The following is a 21,204-nucleotide window of genomic DNA, read 5'->3' as shown; positions in this document are numbered from 1 at the left end:
TCTGATGAAGTGAGCTGTAGCTCACGAAAGCTTATGCTCAAATAAATTTGTTAGTCTCTAAGGTGCCACAAGTACTCCTCTTTTTCCAGGAGTAACTGTTTCTGACCCAGACTAGGAAGTACTAGAATACATTGAGTCCAGAGACAGAGGGAAGACTAAAAACCTGTGTTAGGAAAGCAAACAGTGAAACTTATCTTTACGTATAAAATAAAGCTTCTGAACTAAGGATTATCTAATGAAATTACTAGTCTGTGTAACAAACCTCATACATTCAAATTCAACCTAAGACAAGATGTAAAACTGGTTAAAGAAATTGTCTTGGGTAGCAAGGGGTTAAACTCAAAAGGTTCATATAAGCATATGCAAAGAATAGCTCTCTAGACTGGAGTTTGCAAAATCAGGTTGGCTTTCCTGACATTTCTGGTGCTTTCAGCAGGGTCAGAAATACTGTGAGCATTTGGAGAGTAGTTCAGCACTTCCAAGTAGTTTGAGTCTGGAAATGCAAAGTTGTGCAAAAAATAAAAATATTTTTAACTTTTTCAGTGCTCCAAATAAATGCTGATGTTTGTTTAGAGTTCTGGGTAAAGTGTCACAATGGTTAATTTAATAGTTTGCCACAACTCTAATCTTGACTGTTCCTGTTGCTTGCATTTGCAGCTTGAGTGCTGGGGACTCCTCGGCAGTACTATTTGATCTTCCCACTCTCTCTTTCAGACTCCTCCTCCTCTGTTTCTCAGATTCACTGTGACTTTCAGTCATTAACTATTCCCTTTTGGGCTCCATAAAATCCTGCATGAGAATCAACTCATGGTTTCACACACACACACTCTTTTGTTCTATGCCCTTAATTAGTTTAGTGGGCTGAAGGTTTAGATTTTAATTCCTCCCTGTTGGGCTTTGGAATGGCAAGGCCTCCACACCCTAAGAAAGTTAACTTGATTGTTGCTAGCCTCATTTAGCTTTCCATTTGAATTAGAAAGATTTTTTTAAAAAACATTTATATATTCGGGAAGATGGAAAAACATTTCTACAAATCAATAAAAAGTAAAAAAATACCTTAAGCTGAATTATAAGAATGCTAGTAACAAACACTTGTCCACAATTGCACCTTTAGTACTCAAACATGATTAAACTTGTAATGTTGACTGGCACAAAGCCAGAGGTGTGATGCAGACTGTAGTACAGGTGAGCAGAGAAATTCAATCCTCCAATTTATTTCTAGATAATTAGCAGATTGACAGAATCCTCTCCTGCTAGTGGCAGTACTGCAGCTGTACAGCCTTTTCATCTTCCACTGTGACAGGCTGAGGTGTTCGTGCCCATCTGGAAAATGTTCTAGCAACAGACAAGCCAAATAAGATCAAGTGTTTCTTCTTCTATAGTGCAGTGTATAAGAAAGCTGATGAAGTGTACTCTGTGTATGTCAACAATAAAAATATCTGCTGCAGAAATGTGAGGGACAAGAATAAATTAAGAGAAATAGAACAAGTTCTTGCCTGTATTGTATTAGCTGATGAACCATTTTGAATCCAGATAGAGATTTGGTTAAAATAGTCGGAGATGGGATGAATTGGATATAAGTAATTTTATCACTCTTTTTTTTTTAAATTTGTATTACGGTCTACCTTTTTAAGTGATTGATTTTTGGTGCCTTGATTGTTGAATGTTGAACTGGACATGCAAAAGAGCATAATTTTCAAAAAGTGCTGAGTATCTTTTAACACCTAAAGGGACTTTTCTGTGAATATGGGAAACCAGAATCAATAGGCACGATGGAAAATTTAGGCCTGTATGTCTGACACTTGTCAGCTCTTGCATGAAGTAGAACTTACTCTAGTTTCATTGATTTGAAATTATCCTTACCAGAAACAGATGAGAGAATGTCAAAGTAACTAGAATCAATACAGGGTAGATCTCAAATTGCATGCAAGATAGAATTAAGAAAAGGGGCCAGATTCTGCTGTTACACAAATAAGACTGAGAGGAACTACTGAAATCCACTGAACAGAAGTCTGCCCACAGGTTTCTTAGTACTGAAAGGAGAGAAAATATGGTGGTAGAATATGGACTAATGGTATAAATTAGCCCTATTTAACTGTTCTCCTATCAGAAGGGAGCACTCAACATTTAAAAAAAAAAAGCTCCTGAAAATAAATTAAAAAAACAACTTGTAATCTAACCTGTGAAAAACACATAGGATTCAGAAATATTAGTTTCAGAGTAGCAGCCATGTTAGTTGTATTTGCAAAAAGAAAAGGAGTACTTGTGGCACCTTAGAGACTAACAAATTTATTTGAGCATAAGCTTTCATGAGCTATAGCTCACTTCATCGGATGCATTCAGTGGAAAATACACTGAATGCATCCGATGAAGTGAGCTGTAGCTCACGAAAGCTTATGCTCAAATTTGTTAGTCTAAGGTGCCACAAGTACTCTTTTTCTTTTTGAGAAATAGTAGTTTTTCAGAATAGGATTAGACATTTACACAAACAAAAATAACATCTAGCAGGGATGAAGACATAAGAGCTTTCAATGCTCTTGCTTCAGGGCATATGCTTATCCCTAGCTGGGTTAAGGAAGAAATTTTCCTCCATGACATAGTATTGCACCCAATGAATTACATGAGGGTAAGGAGGGAAGAGGTATTATGTCTTCTTCTGAATCCATCCACCACTGGCTACAGTTAGTGACAGTACACCAAATTAGATAGACTAGTGGTCTGTTCAAATGTGCCAATTTGTGTATTTCAGCTTAAACTGAGCAGAATCAATGAAAGTTTTAGAAGTTAAATGCAAAGCTTGGAACTTTTTTTTTTAACCTGTAGCCAGACAGAGTAGTAAAGCTTGGAGTTACATGAGTCACTCGTGTAACATCTCAGTCTACTGTCATGATGGTAAAATGTTCTACTGTCACAGGCACTAGAGAGAAGCTCTGATTCATTAGTGCTAATTACAAGTTTCCAAATAACTAAGCAATTTCTACAGTGGTATAACTCTAGTATTTTGCTTTCAGTGTTGGTTTATTTGATACAATTTATCCACTTAATTCCTTTTATTTGACATCCTTTTAGTTTGGCAAGTAGAACAGAAGAATAATTGAATTTTAGTATGTTTTGAGTTTGACCTGTCAGATGAAAAACTGCTTTCAAATCAGGAATTAAGATATGGGGAATAACATGAAGTTCTGGCTCATTTCTAGAATCCATACCTAGTCAAAAGCCTTATTTTGGTTTGGATAAATTAGAAAGGCTAGAAAATGAGGTCACAATAAGTCTTCCTATTAATCCACAGTGAAGTAAGTTAACAATATCCAACTTTTGCTACATTCCTGATGCATCTCTGTGGCCTCTTCCACCCCTTCCTCTGTGACTGCCTTCTATCTGTCTTTAACTGGTTCTCTCTTCTAATTCCCTTCTGTTCTGTAGATGTTTCTTTTGACACTTTGTTCTTTGCCATTAAGCAGTGTTTAAAATTTACTGTATGTAAAGATAAAGAAATAGTTAGTTCTTGGCAATAGCCCTCTGTATGTAGAGAAGTGGATGGTTGATTGTGGAAGTAAAGTAGTGATTCATGACAGACATTTTGAGGCAACATAGAACCAAACAAAATCACACACGTCTCTCTGAGATTTGAAAAGCAGCATTTTAGAAGCCATTCTACTGCATAGGCCCTTTCCCTTTGATTGCTTATTACTGGGACAATTTGCAGAATCATGCTTGATGTTATCCAACATGGTCATAGCTAGCACTGTTTCCTGAACACAGCAAGCAAGCCTTTTTAAAGGACCTTGCCAGCTGAAAATATTTCTCATGCATGCACTCAACCCCATCCTAAGGGACCAACAAACTGTTGCTGAGATGTTCTTCTAGTTGTAGAATTGTTCTTACTTGATTTGGAGATAGCTGCCTCCACTATCAGGGTGGGAGGTTGCCTCATAAGGATGGTCTGTTCTACAGGATACACAACACACGTTTAGTTTTAACTTGATAAGGGTGTTTGGGCAGCCCTGACATAATCAGGCAAAGGATCAAGTTCTCTAGAAAAGAGAGCATCTCATCAAACAAACACATCAGTAACCAGCAACTCTTAAGAAATGAAAGAAACGTGACAGCTTGACAAGGTTATGGCAAATACTTATGGCAGTCTTTTTTTTTAGATATACTAAAAAGGAAGCTACCACCTATAGAGTCTAGTTTATCATTTAAGTAGTATAAAATCAAATTTTCATGTAAAATATACTGTACTGTGCAGCATCTAAATGCATATACGTACATTTTAACCAGGACGAAGTGAAGCAACTAACAGTTTATACCTCTTCTGCATATTTTATGGTTTGTAAAACTGGCAACACTGATGTGACAGGGTTAACGAGTTCTGACTCATGCTTTTATACTCTGAGTGCTCCTGTTTGGCTACAGGCCATGATGTTCTGAAAGCATATCAGATCTCTTAACTTGGTTACCACATTGTATAAACATTGAACAAAATTCAGGAAATGCTTTCCTAAATAGCGGATGCATCACCTGATGCCACACCAGCTGAACAAGATACTTCTTGCAATAATAAATCAAACATTCCTACCATGAGATGTGTATATATAACCAAAGTTCAAAAACTGATATAAAATCAAATGCATTCATGACAAAAACATTAATGTACCACCTGATAAACCTAATGTACGATATTATGAAACTGACAGAACATATCAAACTCTGCAGGTTAAAAGATAAGCTCATCTAATATACCAGCCACTATATCTGATGTTAAATACTGAAAGAGTAACTTTTTAGAGCCCAGGTATTAGACCCAGTCCTGAGAAGTCTTCCTTACAGCAATCATCCCATTTCCTTGAATGAAACCAAAGGCATGAATAAAAGAGCTGCTTACATGAGTAAGCATTTGGGAGGTCGAGTTCCATTTCTATGACTATAGGCAAAGCACATGTCTAAATAGTTCAGAATGGGGTCTCTGTAAGCACTTATATATACATTTAGTACTATTTAATAGGGGTAAGCTTTCCTGACTGATTGTACAGTGTCAAAATGCAAAGATTTGAAAACTAGAAAACAGGAAAACCAATGAGAATGCAATGTGGGCTTACTCTCCTGCAATAAAAAATACAATACCGCTGCCATACAAACAATAGTTCTCTAACTTCATTGTATGTGGTCCAGCCCACGAGCACTATGCCCCATGAATAAGGATGAACGGCAAAAACACATTCTGTTTCAGTTGAAAGCAGACTATTCTTGGATATTTCACATAAATGAAATAAAAAATATAATCTATGGTCTATATAGAATATTTGTTGTAATTAACCTTATTGAAGCAAATATACACACCCAGTGTATTAGACTAGATAATGTTATATTGCAACTGGTAGGAAAATCCACTGAGTGGGGTGCTGGACTAGGACTCAGGAGACTTGCTTCTATTCCTGCCTCTGCCACTGACCTGTCATGGCCTTTAGTAAATCACTTCATCCCAATGATTACCTCCTTTTTTGGCCCACAGTACAAGCCTCATGGGCACACTTGCACAAGCTCTTCCACGATGCAAGAAGATCATTCCAGTTGCTGAGTGTAGCTCATTCCCACTTTCCAGTGCAGGCAGCCCCTAAATAAGCTGACCTGAATACTACTTTTATTCTATTTTCAGACCTGGAGATGATAGCTTTGAAACTCTATCATGTTCTTGCAGTGCTGCCAGCAGTAAGGCACAAAAATACACATACTGGAGGAAACATATGTGAGAGTAAACCACACAGAATCCCCATCACATCATGGCCTTAAAGCTGTGGTAGAGCTCAGGATATGGTTCTTTCCATCACACCAAGGATATGGGGGGGTTTAACTAGGAGTAATGAGGAAAAATTAAAATATCAAAAATTTGGACTGGACTGTCAAGGGAAAAGTTCCTGACCATGTAATGGATTAGGTTGTGAAAGTCTCCCAAAGGAAGTGTTGGTCACTCCTCACTTGATACTTTTTAAAGCTAGATTGGGCAATGTGTTAGAAAATGTAACAAAGGGAGCAGTGCTGTATTGGCCTCGAGATTGACTGGATGATCTAACAGCTCTTCTCCATCTCTGGCTGCCATGATAATACAAACTCTCACCAATATAATGTATGAAGGATTTGTCTTAGCCTGACAAGAGCCTGGAATATCAGAATTAAGGCTTCCATACTAGCTTTACATGCTCCTCCCTACAGTTTTAGGGCCTGATCCCCCATAAACTTGAATATGTGAATTGGGGTATGATTATGTACCCCTGTGTATTTTACATAGCGACATTTCACAACAGGACAGGTTACAAACAATCTCTGTTTAGCACTAAAATCCTAATTTTGGAAGGCATAAATCAGAATGGTTTTGTTCTTAGCATAATTTGTTTTTGTTTGCTGGCCTTTGATTTTTAGGTAATCTTAAAGAATATACAAATTGCCCATTGTAGCACTCAATCCCTGTCTGCCTGAACCTCCCTGAGCGCAAAAAAGCAAGATCCAGAAGAGTTATACACTAGATACTGGCTGAGTACTGGAGTAACCAGATGAAATTCTCTAACCTGTGTTCTTGTACAAATGTACTGTAATATGGTCTGAGCTGAGTAGTTTGAGGAAATGGTCAGTGACCTTTATATACATTTATATTTTCCATAAAGGAAGTCTGTGTCTGACCTTCTCTTTAACACATCTTCCTTTTTGTTACAATGGCAAATTGGATATTTCTGTGATGCCAGCAAAATATCTGCTGAGCCACATTCAAGTAAGATATTCATTTCTATCAAGTTTTACTCGTTGCTTGAATCACCCAGATGAAAGGGAACCTGGTGGCAATTAGCCTACAGTTCTGAACATTCTATTGTTTGTATAAGTCTTTGGTGTTGCATAGGAGATATCTGTAATTTTTCACTGGCCAGCTTTTGTCAATCCTGCTTGACTGTAACTTTGAAAGTGTATGCACTAGTGAGATTTCTCTGCTTCTGCACTACTTTCTTGCATTGGACTCAGCCTGTCAGTGGATTACAAGACTTAGCTGTAAGCAGTAGCTGTGACTAAAGCAAAACTACAGGTACAAATTAAAAGGAGCTGCCAGTGTACTGAAAGCCTTTGGTAACATTGCATTTTTTTTAGAGGGATCAATGTCCTGTTTCCTGATACATTATTATTCCATACATTGCTTCAATGGTTTGTAATCGTATAGGTGTCAGGGATACCTCTGGGGATACAGCAGCCCTCTTCATTGAACATCACTATTGTATGGAAACTAGGGCTGTCAAGAGATTAAACAAATTAATCACGCATATAAACAATAATAGAATATCATTTATATATTTTTGGATGTTTTCCACATTTTCAAATATTGATTTCAATTACAACACAGAACACAAAGTGTACAGAGCTCACTTCATATTTCTTATTATAAATATTTGCACTGTAAAAATAAAATACTAATTTTTCAATTTACCTAATACAAGTACTGTAGTGCAATCTCAATCATGAAAGTTGAACTTATTTTTTGTACACAACTATACATTTATAACTGCACTCAAACAAAACAGTATAAACTTTAGAACCTATAAGTCCACTCAGTCCTACTTCGTGTTCAGCCAATCGATCAAACAAGTTTGTTTACATTTGCAGGAGATAATGCTGTCTGCTTCTTTATAATCCCATCTGAAAGTGAGAACAGGCATTTGCATGGGCACTTTTGCATGTTGCTCTTAAGACTTCTGAAAGCATGCTCTACACCTTGTTCCTCTCAGATTTTGGAAGTCACTTCAGATTCTTAAATTATGGGTCGAGTGCTGTAGCTATCTTGAGAAATCTCACATTGGTATCTTCTTTGTGTTTTTGTCAAATCTGCAGTGAAAGTGTTCTTAAAACAAACATGCTAGGTCATCATCCAAGACTGCTATAAAATGAAATATATGGCAGAATGTGGATAAAACACAAAGCAGGAGACATACAATTCTCCTCCCAGGAGTTCAGTGACAAATATAATTACCGCTTTTTTTTTTAAACAGGTGTAATCGGCATGGAAGCATGTCCTCTGGAATGGTGGCCAAAGCATGAAGGGGCATACAAATGTTTAGCATATCTGGCACGAACATACTTTGAAATGCTGGCTACAAAAGTGCCATGTGAAGTCTACTCTCTTACAGGTGACATTGTAAATAAGAAGCGGGAAGCATTATCTCCCGTAAATATAAACAAACTTGTTTGTCTTAGTGATTGGCTGCACAAGAAGTAGGACTTCTTGAGTGGACTTGTGGGCTCTAAAGTTTTACATTTTCTTTTCTGAGTGCAGTTATGTAACAAAAATCTACATTTGTAAGTTGCACTTTCACAATAGATTTCAGAGTAGCAGCCGTGTTAGTCTGTATTCGCAAAAAGAAAAGGAGTACCGGTGGCACCTTAGAGACTAACAAATTTATTAGTCTCTAAGGTGCCACCGGTACTCCTTTTCTTTTCACAATAGAGATTGCACTACAGTATTTGTATGAGGAGAATTGAAAAACTATTTTTACAGTGCATATTTGTAATAATATAAAGTGAGCACTCTACACTTTATATTCTATGGTGTAATTTAAATCAATATATTTGAAAATGTAGGAAAAAAAATCCAAAATATTTAATACATTTCAATTGGTATTCTATTAACAGTGTGATTAATTTTTGAGTTAAATTAAATAACTGCAATTAATCAACAGCCCTAACGGAAACAAACTTTAGATTTCAAAAAACTCTAGGAATTAGATCAGCCTACCCTGAAAACTTGGGGAGGGTTTGGAATCCAGGGATGCACCCTTTTTCATGGGCACTCCATCTCTTTCTAATGAACAAAAATCTCCCCAAACCCTGAGATCCTAATATTTCTGAACTTGAAGGGAAACTTTGCTGGTTGGGACATCTCCAGTCTGCTTTGTTTATCTATTTGGAGACAATTGAGGTTGTCGGCATATAGGCTTCTGTCATTTCCTGCGTCGAACAGTACGAGTTTGCTAGAGCTAGTGCCACAGACTAGGGCTATTTAGTACTAAAACAATACTACTACTACTACTACTACTATGTCACATTAGTGTGAAAAACCTAGGCCTTGTTCCTGCACGACTGAAATCCATGGAAGCTTTGCATTGACATGAATGGGCACAGGATCAGGTCCCTATTTCAGATCCAAGAGTGGCTTTTGCCTGCCCACATCAGTGGGTTAAACAATCCCTTTGAAAGGACAGTAGCTTTCAAGACAGTCCAGAATTGTGCAAACAAAGTCTTGATTGAGGTACCTCTTGAACAGTCATTCACCCTCTTTGCATGGGTGAGGTAAACAGACAAGTACCTGACTCTGTGATATTAGTTTCTCAGTTAAAAAAGAAACAAAACAACCAACATGTTGTAAAGAAATTACCTTCACTAAAGGGTCAAAGGCCAATTTTGTTTTATTCAGCTGCCACAGGCAGATTTTTTTCCTTTTATTCATGCTATGCCAAGAGATGGACAGCTTAAGCAAGAGCTCAGAATATTTCCCAGAGGAACTGTGCCCTCGGATCCTAACAAATATTGCCACTGAGAACAAATGAAATATACACTTCTATGCTCCTTTCCACCCAGCCCCCACAACTACCCACACTGATAGGAAGAAGGGAGGGAGAAACTCTTTCATTCTCACCTTCCCCTACATTCACTCTTTGCTTTTCTGCTGATGTAGGACGTGAGCCTGCAAAGTGCTGAACACTATGGCCCTGATCCAGCAAAACACTCTGCACTTACTTAATTGTAACTACCTGAGTAGTTCCACTGAAATCACTGCAGTCCCATCTTGTTTATGTAGAAACACATGACAAATTTGTTCCCTACATCTTAAGAGAAGCCACAATTTCTACACAAATGGGTTGCACTGGAGTTGGTATTTTTAATCATGCTATACATTTTTTCCTTCTGTTCTGGTTCTTTAGGTTCTGATTGTATGAGAAGCCAGGCATTGTCAAGGCAGAATTTGAATGAGGATAGGGTTGCTTCTGCACTCTCCCATTCCTATGTTTTTGGTTTTTTGTTGGGGAGGGGGGTCATACCTTCATTGTAGCAATGCCTGTGCTCTATTAATGTTAGCAATTGTGGCTCTAGCCTTCTGCCTCTAACATTAGTATGGATTAATCATCAATGCAAGATTCTGAATTTGCACTTAATCAGACATTACAGTGAGGTTTCCTACATAATTAACCTTTCAGGTAAGACCTTACATGGTGTAAATTAGCATAGCTTCACAGATTTCCATTCAATGGAGCTATGATTGCTTACAGTGGCTGATAATCTGGCCCTTTTTTTCATTTGAGTTCAACTTAAATAAGGCCCTGTAAACTGTGGCAAGCAGGACCTAAATCCTGCAGTAAGAACCACTGCTTTCTGCTGTAACCCGATGCTGAATTCTGTAATTAACAGCATTTTAGAGTAAACTCAGACACTGCGGTTGAAATAAAAATGAAAATAAATATAGTCAGTGTAGCAGTCCTCAGTAAAAGGTGAGGTTTGTCAATTTTTTGACCCTTGGATTCTGAGATGGATCTGCACTAGTCCAGATACTTGCCATGGGTCCAAGTGGCTTGAGGGCAACTGTATTTTCTCTCCTAGGGAGATGTTTTGGCAGGTCTCACTGTCCTACCACACTGCTTTCTAATGGAAGATGATAGAAAAAGGAACCTGGATTAGTAACCTATATCCAGACTTCTCTGAACTAAATCTGGCCACAAACATGCATTTGAGTACCAGTTAAGATTTGCTTCTACCATGGGCCAGACTGGAAGCTTGAATTCAGACTCTCCTCAGACTGGAAAGAGTCTGAACCCAGATTGAGAAGGGTCATAAGAATGGCCATACTGGGTCAGACCAAAAGTCCACCTAGCCCAGTATCCTGTCTTCCGACAGTGGCCAATGCCAGGTGCCCCAGAGGGAATGAACAGAACAGGTAATCACCCAGTGATCCATCCCCTGTTGCCCATTCCCAGCTTCTGGCAAACACACGGTAAGGACACTATCCCTGCCCATCCTGGCTAATAGGTCCATCAATGAAAGAAAAGGAGTACTTGTGGCACCTTAGACTAACAAATTTATTTGAGCATAAGCTTTCATGAGCTACAGCTCACTTCATCGGATGCATCCGATGAAGTGAGCTTTAGCTCACAAAAGCTTATGCTCAAATAAATTTGTTAGTCTAAGGTGCCACAAGTACTCCTTTTCTTTTTTGCGAATACAGACTAACATGGCTGCTACTCTGAGGTCCATCAATGGCTATCTTCCATGAATTACTCTAGTATTTTTTGAACCCTGCTAGTCTTGGCCTTCAGAACATTCTCTGGCAAGGAGTTCCACAGGTTGACTGTGCATTGTGTGTGGGGGAAAAATATATACTTTTGTTGGGTTTTTTAAACCTGCTGCCTATTAACTTCATTTGGTGGCCCCTAGTTATTGTGTTATGAGAAGGAGTATATAACTCTTCCTTCTCCACCCCAGTCATGATTTTATAGACATCTATCATCCCCCCCCATTTAGTCGTCTCTTTTCCAAGCTAAAAAGTCCAAGTTTTATTAATCTCTCCTCATACAGCAGCCATTCCATACCCTTAATCATTTTGTTGCCTTTTTTGAAACTTTTCTAATTCCAATCCTTTTTTTTTTTGAGATGGGGCAACCACATCTTCATGCAGGGGTGGCAAGTTGTATGAGCCCTTGGTGCCCATGCTCCAGGAATATTCAGAGCATGGGGCGGGCCCAGATCCACCAATGTTTGGGACCAGGTCTCCCCCAGCCCTGCCTCCTACCCCCCGTGCTTCCCCAGAGTATGTGCCTGCTGCCTCTGGGTGATTAAAAAGGGCCCAGGGGCCCCCGCAGCCACCACCAGCAGCACAGCGGGGCTAAAGCAGCTGCCTGCCTGCCTCGCTCTGGGTGGCGCGCCACTCCCTGGAAATGGCAGCACATCCCTGCGGCCCCTGTGGGGTGGCTGTGCGTGCATGCACACCCCTGCCCAGAGCACTGACTCTCCCATTGGAACTGTGGCCAGTGGGAGGTGCAGGGGCAGTTCCTGTGGGAAGTGATGCATAGAGACCCCCAGCTCCCCCATCTGTTAGCTGCTGCCAAAGGGGTATGTGGGTCACTTTCAGGAGCTGCTAGAGGTAAGCACTGAACCCCTCCTGTACCCCAACCCCCTGCTCCAGCCCAGAGCTGGCAACCTGCATCCAAATTCTCTCTTAAACCTTAGGTTGGGGGTGGGGGGGAAGGGGAAAGGAGGGGCAGGACTTGGACCTGTTCTGGGCACCACCAAAAATTATACAAACCTGCTGCCCCTGTCTGTATGCAGTATTCAAGATGTGGGCATACCATGGACTTATGTGGTGTTAGACTCCTGAACACCGCAACACCTGGGAGTGAGGGGGTTTGAAATGCAGGCCCAAATTTATGAGGAGAGCCATTCTTTATTAAAGGCTGAAGCAGAGCTTTGTATTGAACACTCAGACTTTAAGGCACATTGGAAGCAGGACCTGAGTTTTACATCTCTGGCTTATCTCTATTGTGGTTATTGTTGGTTAGTGGTTAAACAAACCTACTTGTGAAGCAAATACTGGCAGTTTTGCACATGGCTTTGTCAGTCACACAACCACTCACCCACACAACATTAAGCTGTAAAAGACAAGAGATGCAATCAGCACAAAAAATGTTCATCGTATCCCTCCATAATGAATTTCACCTGCTCGTGCCTGGGGCTTGTTGGCTGTGTGCATATTTGCAGTGTGAGAGTCCTAAGATCAGCAGTACTTTACAGCTATGCAAAACAGTTGCAATAACCCCTGCAGTGCACATGAATGTCCCCAGATTTCAGGAGACTCAAACCAAAAGATTAAAACCTTTGGGTAAAGCTGGCGCCAGAGTTCACTAGTCAGGGTTTCATTTTGACACCATAAGAAATCCATTGTTTTGCATGGTGTTGTGGTATTAAACTCACCTAGGAGAGCAGAGTTTCATTTAACTTTGAGTTTTTGAATCCAAATCTCAATATGAGACTTAACAGCTGGTGAAGCCAGGCAGACAGAGACCAAAATGTATGTTCACACAAGTGAAAACTGAAGTAAGAGGGTCATTAATGAACCTGATTTTTACATAGCTCTAATATCCTTGGGTCTTTGCTCCTCTCATGGCAGTTCTTCATACTTATATATTGCAGGGGCAGATTCTGGTTACTCAAGTACAGATGCAGAGGAGAAAGGGAGCCCACCGCTCCTTCACCCTCCTATGCAAAAAAACCCCACCAGACTCCAGCAGGTTTGATCATATTGGCAACAAGATGTAAGTGTTATACTGCAACTAACAGTATTAGAGACAAGAACTGGTCAGAATGTGCTTTCTGGATAAAGGGAAAAAAACCCTTTTAACTTTGATTAAAAAAAAATCAAGAAAATCCAAATGCCAGCTCCCCAACTGCCTGCCTGGAAAGCTATGTTAAATTTTACTTTCTGCCTGCTTCCAGGAATGCTGCCAAGGCTGAGCACTCTAACTCTCTGCCTCTTCAGAAGGCTGTCAGGAAGCCAGAAGATTCCACTACTGCTCTCCTGAAATAGAATTTGTCTTTAAATCCCTTCCTACAATTTTTTTTGATATTTTCTGAGTTCCAGAAGAATTTTTTTCAAAAATGTGATTTTTTCCCCCCGCCCCGACAGAAAACTTTCCTTTTTCTGATCAACTGAATTAGATACTCCAAAGGGTTAAACAAACTACACATGGCCAACTACACAATTATCTTCTAGACCAGTTAGCAGTCTGAGGCTGGTGCTGCATGTTGCATCTTTATAAATGGTGCAGTAGTTTCCTTCCTATGAGAACCCTTATATTCTGGTTGCGGGGAGGACAGAATACCTCCAACAACTGCTGCAGTGTCCCTCAACACTATGTTAACTAAATTACTTGACTAGGAGCGCTACAATATAAACCTTTACTGTAGTTATGTACATTATAATTTCAATAACTTGAATAAAAATTGGTCATGTTTATCTTTCAAAGGCAAGGAACACAGGAGCAATTAGCTAAATAAAGGTATCTGTGCTCAATATACTGTGAGAATTTGTACAATATCACCAGCCATGACAGATGGGGAGAGAAAGCATTTCTTTTTCAAAATACCACAGCTCTTCTCTTCAGGGCTGGCAACTGCCACAACAGTATGAGGAAAAGTAAAAGTAAAAACAGATCCTGACTTGAGAGAAAACAAGTATCAATACAGCTATGTTGCTGTGAGCATATTGCTAGGAAATCACACACACAGCATTGTCTATATTCTCTCACCATGTAGGGGAAGGGTTTCTGGTTTTGTCCATCAAGATGCATAACTTATTGAGCACCTATCTCCAAGGAACAGTAAATACAATAGCATTGTAGTTAAAGAAAAACAGGCACGAGCTGAATGTGCTGAAAAAATTGAAAAGTTAATCGGCATGAAAATGACCCTGTAATACTTCAAAAGGACTGCCACCCTTTTTCTATTCATATGAGTGGCTATTTTAAACTCCTGTTTTCCAGAGTAAGTGGAATTGGCTCACTTGGGGGCTACCCTTTTCCCAAATTCTCCTCCCTTTTTAGAATATACACCTCCTTCACATATATGCAAGGGAGCATGGATGGTACAAAATAGAACAGCCTTTCAGACGATTATACAGTATTTGGCTAGTCTAATTTCAGTATTCAAACTGAGCAAAATGTAAATTCTATCTTTAAATTCTTACTTAAGTATATTAGTAAAAGGTAACAAAAAGACTCTTTAAACTTTGTAAAAATGAGTTTGTGCAAAAATTGTGCATCTTGGTAAAATTCTTTCATTCATAGAGTTTAAACATGGCCTATGACAGGTTCTTCCCCTAGCATACTGGGAGGCAGTGTCTGAACCTGGCTTGCACAGACTATATGCCTCCCAGACACCAGTAACAGCAAGTACATCACCTCTTTCTTGTTTTAAGGTCAATGCTACACCAGACTCCATTAATTTTCTTAGTTCCAGACCTACAGCAGGGGAAAGAAGAGGTGATGTACTTGCTGTTACTAGTGTCTGGGAGGCATATAGTCTCTGTAGGCCAGGAACAGACACACTACCTCCCAGCATGCTAGAGGAAGAACACTAACTTGTGACCCTTGCCATGCATTTAAAAAAAGATGTTGCTTGTGCCATCTCCACCACTGGCCTCCTAACAATTCCTCCCTGTCGGGTGGGGTGGGATAGAAAAACACTAGGCTGCCACCCACTCCCCAGTGCATTGAGGCACATGCTTCTAGGTCTCTGAGCCCTGTTGGCTGAATTAATGGCCATCCTCATACCTGTATTCAGGGAACACAGAAGGCATATTATTTCTGCCTGGAGCACTACACATGTGTGAAGGGCTTCCTGCTGGCTGAAAATTAACTTATCCTTCAAATTTCAAAATTACAAAGCTGTGTTCATTTTGAAGTGTTCAAAACAGGCTGAGCTTTGTTTTCAAAATTTTATACAAACTGTTTATTTTATTTAGCAACTTAGTGTTTATTAAATTTTTAAAATTCAAACAATGGCACTTTTTTGTGGAAAAACAAAATATTTTGACAACATTGACCATTTTTTCATGAAAAAGTTGTTTTAGGCCCCACTTCAGAAATTTTTCATTGAAATTTTTTTAACCAACTGTAGTGCTGATGCCCTAATGTTGGGGTACCCTAATCATTTTATGTGCAAAAACTGAGACACCTTAAAAAGGTCCTGATTTTCAGAAAGTGCTGAGTGACCATCTCTGAAAATCAGTCCCCTTTAAGGTGGTTGAATGTCCAAAATCACTAATCACTCTAAAAAATGTTGACACCCCTCCCCCAAGTTTCCAGTACTGCCTAGCACATCTAGTACATTCTTAAAATATTTACTTGAAGCTTAACTTATTATAAATCCATAGAATCCCTAATATTATGGGTCTATTCCCCCGGCAACCATGGCTACAATGTGAAATTGCTGTATAAATAACACTGCACAAGTTTTTTTTCCCTCAATCCATATATATATATATATATATATATATATATATATATATATATATAAAAAGGTTAAATAAACTGGATTGTGTGGGACTTGTACACAATCAATAGGAAAACAGCAAAAAGGTAGTTACTAGCCAGCAAGCTTCGAGCAGTGTGAAGATTTCTCCATTTGAACATGCTCCCCTACAGGGTGAAAAGCCGGAGTGATTCTCCATTTGAGTCTTCCTTTTATTGTAAATCTGTACTTGTCTAATCCTCACCCACAGACTGCTGTGTGCATCTGTTACAGAAGCCAATTTGAGTCTTTTAAGAGGTGCCAAAACAGAGGGAAGGATCCTTAACTTGGAAGCTTTACATATATATTTAAATAAAGAAATGGGGTCTTATGTAAACAACGGAAGACTTCTAGCTCTCTATCAATCTACAATCATTACTGTGCAGCAAAGATGAATGTTTATATAGGAGTAAGGGTAGGCATCTGGAAGCAGAGCTGCTGTGATTCTATCATCCTCTCAATGTTCAAAAATCTTTTAGAAATTGTTACAATACCAACATCCAAATTAGCTTGTGCTTTGTAGCCAGAATTTAGAAAATGAGTTTAGCTTCACTGTTCTGAGTGGCATAATCCTGGAGTACTCTGTGTAAGGACGCTTGATAAATTTGGTGAGGAAAGAGGGAACTTTAAGGGGCTTCACTCAAGGTATTTATATTTTCTTAGCTGATTTTTTTTTTAAAGAAACAAATATAAATCTGACTTGCTGGGTTTTTTTTCCTTAAACTAGACATGAGCCCAGAATAAAACTCCAGATCCAAACTATCCTTGACATGCATCTGGTGATGCAATCAGGACATCTGGTTACCACTCTATCTGGAAATGCCACAAGAGAAGCCTGTATCAAAGTACTTCAGCATCTCTGCTTTCAGTGCTGGACAGAATGAGAAAATGCAGAGGTTGCTGTGGAAATGAAGAGCAGGGTTAAAAATGTTTCTGAACCTGAAGAAAGATGGATTTGATACGTGTTTTAGGTGAAAGTTGGGGATGGCTCTTATATTTAGTAATGTTGGAGTGAAGTTCACCCATCCTGCACAAAAGCAATCTGCCAGTGTGTAGTGAAGTAAGTAATTGTGAAGGATCCATGCCCAACCTGCAATTGCAGAGTTGCAATTCAGTCCATTTGCTGAGCTGCTGGCCTTCTACATGCCATAGAGAGTGAATCTAGGCCACTGGTTCCATAGAAGTACAGAAGACACAGCTTGTTGCTTCAAGCCCTCCTTTATTCATTACTTAATTAGTATAGCTCCACTCTCCATGTAATGGGTCAAACCTATATCAAGTGGAATTTTGGCATCTATTTAGTTCTAGCAGCTATTCAAGAGAGGGAGGTTGTGGCACAGTAAAGATGTGTGCCAGAAAAACTCTTTTTACTAATACAACAGCTAACTAAATTATTATCCACAAAACTCATTAAATCAGTAACTGTTACCCACAAACAAGTCTTCTTCATGATGGCCCCAATCCAACAATTCTTATTCAGGCAAATCTCCCATTGATTTCAATGAACCTGACTACAGCTTGCAGCGGTATTGCTCAACCCAAGCATTCACAAATCATCAGACTTTCCTACTCCCAAAATAATTTAGAATTCTTTTTATTTGCCTTTGAATGTTTACTGTTCACATTTTCAATCTTTCCTCTGCAACCACAGGGGCTCAGAACTTTGTTTTCTTTTAGATGAAAACTGAGCTTATCATGAAAGAACATAATTACAGAAGCTGGGGCTCTTACAACAAACACCAAATATGAGAGTCATGATAAAATCATGAGCTGGTCACACTGTCTTGGATTGGGCTTCATTTGATTAATACTAGCCAGCTAAATTTTAGAATTTGATTTCAATTAATTTGCCTTTCAATGAGAGATTAAACAATGTCTGTGTTACCTTTTGTTACTGAGGTGTCTGTGCAATTCAAACAGATTTTTCTGCTGTCTAGGAGGCTGAGCAGTTTAACAAAATACCACACTACCCTGAACAATTCAACCTGACTCCTGAAGTTGGGAATTGCTTGAATGAGAATATAATGTCAGTTCATGTCTCACTGAGATATTTTCACCTGTGGGAGTCAGGTACCCAAATGCCACTGATATTCAGTAGGACTTGGGTGGCTAATTCCATAGGCATCTTGGAAAACCCCAGCCAAAGCTGAAAACCAAAGGAAAAAGAGCAAGTGGGAAGTAAAACAGTTTCCCAAACTTAAAGAGCCTCCCCTAGGGAGGATTCTCATGCATTCAGTGTGAGGGCTTGAGTCTTCAAATGCTTAAGCATGTCCTTAACTTGACTTGCATGACTCAGTGGAAGTAGCCATGTGTGTAAAATTAAGTATGTGCATAAGCACTGGAAGAATCAAGACCTTTGGTTACCATATAAGTGAGTTTAGATTAGGGTGTCTGTTTTGGTTGAAATTAATAAAATTCCACTGAAGCCAAAATCTGAGTATCACTATTTCTAAAATGAAACCTGAAACATCAGTATTCAAAGTCTTTCACTATTCACCACATGGTAATCTGCCCTCATGTCACATGTTGTGGATAAGCTTACCGGGTGAGGGATTTACAGTAGATGTCACATGGCAAGCTTTATGGTCCACAGAGAAAGTGACAAATAATCTTGTCTTAGACCCCACTCAACATCAACCCAGGTTTGATTTACCGTGAAGGCAATGGAGCCTACTGAACTGGTTTTGTACCAGACATGGAATTTGTGCTGCCGCAGAATTTCGGTGGCATTTTAGAGAAAGTCCACTATGTCAATCTGGGCAGCTACAAACCATGACACATATCGTTGAAGACTGCAAAATGGCTCAACTTCCTGGAGGTTTTCATGCCTTGAACATCATTGATAAGAATGCTGTGGCTTGCATATACCAAAAATAAATAAACAAACACTTTTTTTTTTGGTTAAAGCCCTTTTGTCAATTAAAAACTGAATGGTACAAAAAATCGGAAAAATATCTGAGGCTGCTTCTTAAGCCTCAGAGCAAGTCACCTGCAGATGATAATTTACAAGTTTTGAGATGAAAATTATAATCATATTTTTAGTAATCTGCATATTTAAATACTTGTACTTAAAAGTACTGACTTGGAATTTCCATAAAAGCCCCCAAAGTAAACACTGTGAGTCCACATTGAGCAATGTTATTATATCTATCACCTCCGTGCTGTGCTCAGAATACTAAAATAGGGACACGTTAACCTGAGGAAAAATGAAGGAAAAGCAAGTGTTAGTAAAATACAAATTGAGGGAAATGGTTTACATTATGACTAAATATATCCAGGAGAGAGATGGGCAAATGTTTTGTTATGAAAACTGAAACCAAAGTGAACTTGTTTGGTTTCAGGTTTTGTTATAAATTCAAACCTCAGCTTAGGCTGCTCAAAAGGTTTGCTGAGGTTTAACCCTCACAAAGCAAACGTGGGTTAAATGATGGTTTCATGTAGTACACACATTTTTTCATACTACAGCCAAGAATCTGGGTGAAGTTAATCTGTGTTGACTGAGTTTCAGGTTTCTGGGAGTGGTTTGAATTTGCTTTCCCTGAGTTTTGTTTTGATATTTGGAATGTGGACACTTATTTTGCAATAAAAGTGTCCTATTTCCATTGTGCTTGAGTCAGCAAACACCAACCTAATAGCACCATGGGAGGTGGTGGTGGGGAAAACTAATACAAAATGCGTGCCCACACAAACTTGCACCAAAATAATTTAAAACAACTTAGTTATTTTGGTGCAAGTTTGTGTGTAGATGAACCCCTACACTAAAAGGAATTGGTGTAACCAGCTGTCCTCTGGTTAAACTTGTACTATTTGGGAAGGGACCTCTTTATCTAGGCTAAGCAAATAAAAACTAGAGCAACCAGTTATTTCCAGTTTATAGTGTAAGGAGTACTTAGCCTACTCGGGTACAGTACATGCTAGAGGAAAATAATGAGGTGGTGTTCTGGTGGCTGTTAAACTGGAATAGTAATTATATTGTTCCCTGCAGATTGAAGGATGACCAGATTGTCCAGGGAGAATAATGCAACATACAGCCAGCCAGCAACTGGGAGTCTCCCCTACAGATCTAAGAGAAGGATTATTTTGTTCCTTGTATGGAGAATTAAATAAGCTTTTTTTTCTTTTTATTGCTTTTCCCAGAGAAGGATGGTTATTTCTCTGTGCGTTACTGTTTTCTTATGACTTATTGGGAATTAGTTTTTCAAAAGATGATGCTTTGAATGGAATAAGCTGTGCAGGCTGATAAGCTAAAAATAGAGCCTAGGTACAAGTCACCCTGAGTTAAACCCTTGTAACAGAGCATAATTTGGCAGAGTTACATTGGATACATTCTTCTCCTTCATTGGTGACCATGTTTGTGGATTTTTTAATACTTGAGCTTCATCTTGTTTTGGAAGTAGTGAAGCATATCATTTAAAATAGCCAGTCAGGTTGGTTACCAAGATATAAAATAGATGTCATTCTAGTTGGATTACTGCAAAACACCTTTCTGATTGGTGAATCTCAAAATAAGCAGATGTTTGATTTAGTTCTGTGAAAGAGGGATAATATTTTTTAAAAAACAAGTTTCCTTCCTTGCATTAACACCTGAGCTGATTAAAATGGAGCATTGAACCTAACTTTGTCCCATTAATGCAGATGGTTTACTTTTTTACATTTTTTCAGCTTGGACAAAATTTTACTTTTGTTTTTAGCTGATTTTACTTCCTGTTTCTCATGAACTACCACAACATCTCTAAAACACAGCAGAGGCATATTCAATTCCAATAAGAGTTTTTTGTTTTGATTAAGATTAAGGAAATAGTTTTGTTAATTTAAGACTTCACAAAACCTAAGCACCCGTAAATTTGAGTGCTTCTCTGAAGCTGCTGAACCTCCTGAGCCTGCAAAAATTAAGCTCAAAATTTTGTCAATATGTTCTCAATATGCAGCTACTGTGACTTCTGCTTCCAGCAGGAACCTGGAAGGGCCAAAGTGAGAACTCAAAAATAATGGTCTAGTGGAGAAATTAGCAAATCTTTTTCAAACCTCGAAAAGTGTTCAGTTGATGTTTAGCATGAATTTTGGGCAAAGGTCTGCAGAGAAAGGTGGGCACAGGTTGTGTTATTTGAATGAATTTGC

The 21,204-nt window shown here is 38.9% G+C and overlaps 1 long non-coding RNA gene across 1 annotated transcript; it reads left to right on the top strand.

Annotated features, from left to right (window-relative positions):
* The first annotated feature begins 1,055 nt into the window (after positions 1-1,055).
* Positions 1,056-20,154, top strand: LOC122461008. Its single transcript, XR_006282688.1, has 3 exons — positions 1,056-1,185; positions 13,210-13,331; positions 20,072-20,154. It is a non-coding gene; the product is annotated as an uncharacterized LOC122461008 (long non-coding RNA).
* The last annotated feature ends 1,050 nt before the right edge of the window (positions 20,155-21,204 follow it).

Source organism: Dermochelys coriacea, chromosome 7 (assembly GCF_009764565.3).
Source record: "Dermochelys coriacea isolate rDerCor1 chromosome 7, rDerCor1.pri.v4, whole genome shotgun sequence".
Lineage (NCBI taxonomy): Eukaryota > Metazoa > Chordata > Testudines > Dermochelyidae > Dermochelys > Dermochelys coriacea.
This window is presented reverse-complemented; position numbering and strand designations above follow the sequence as displayed.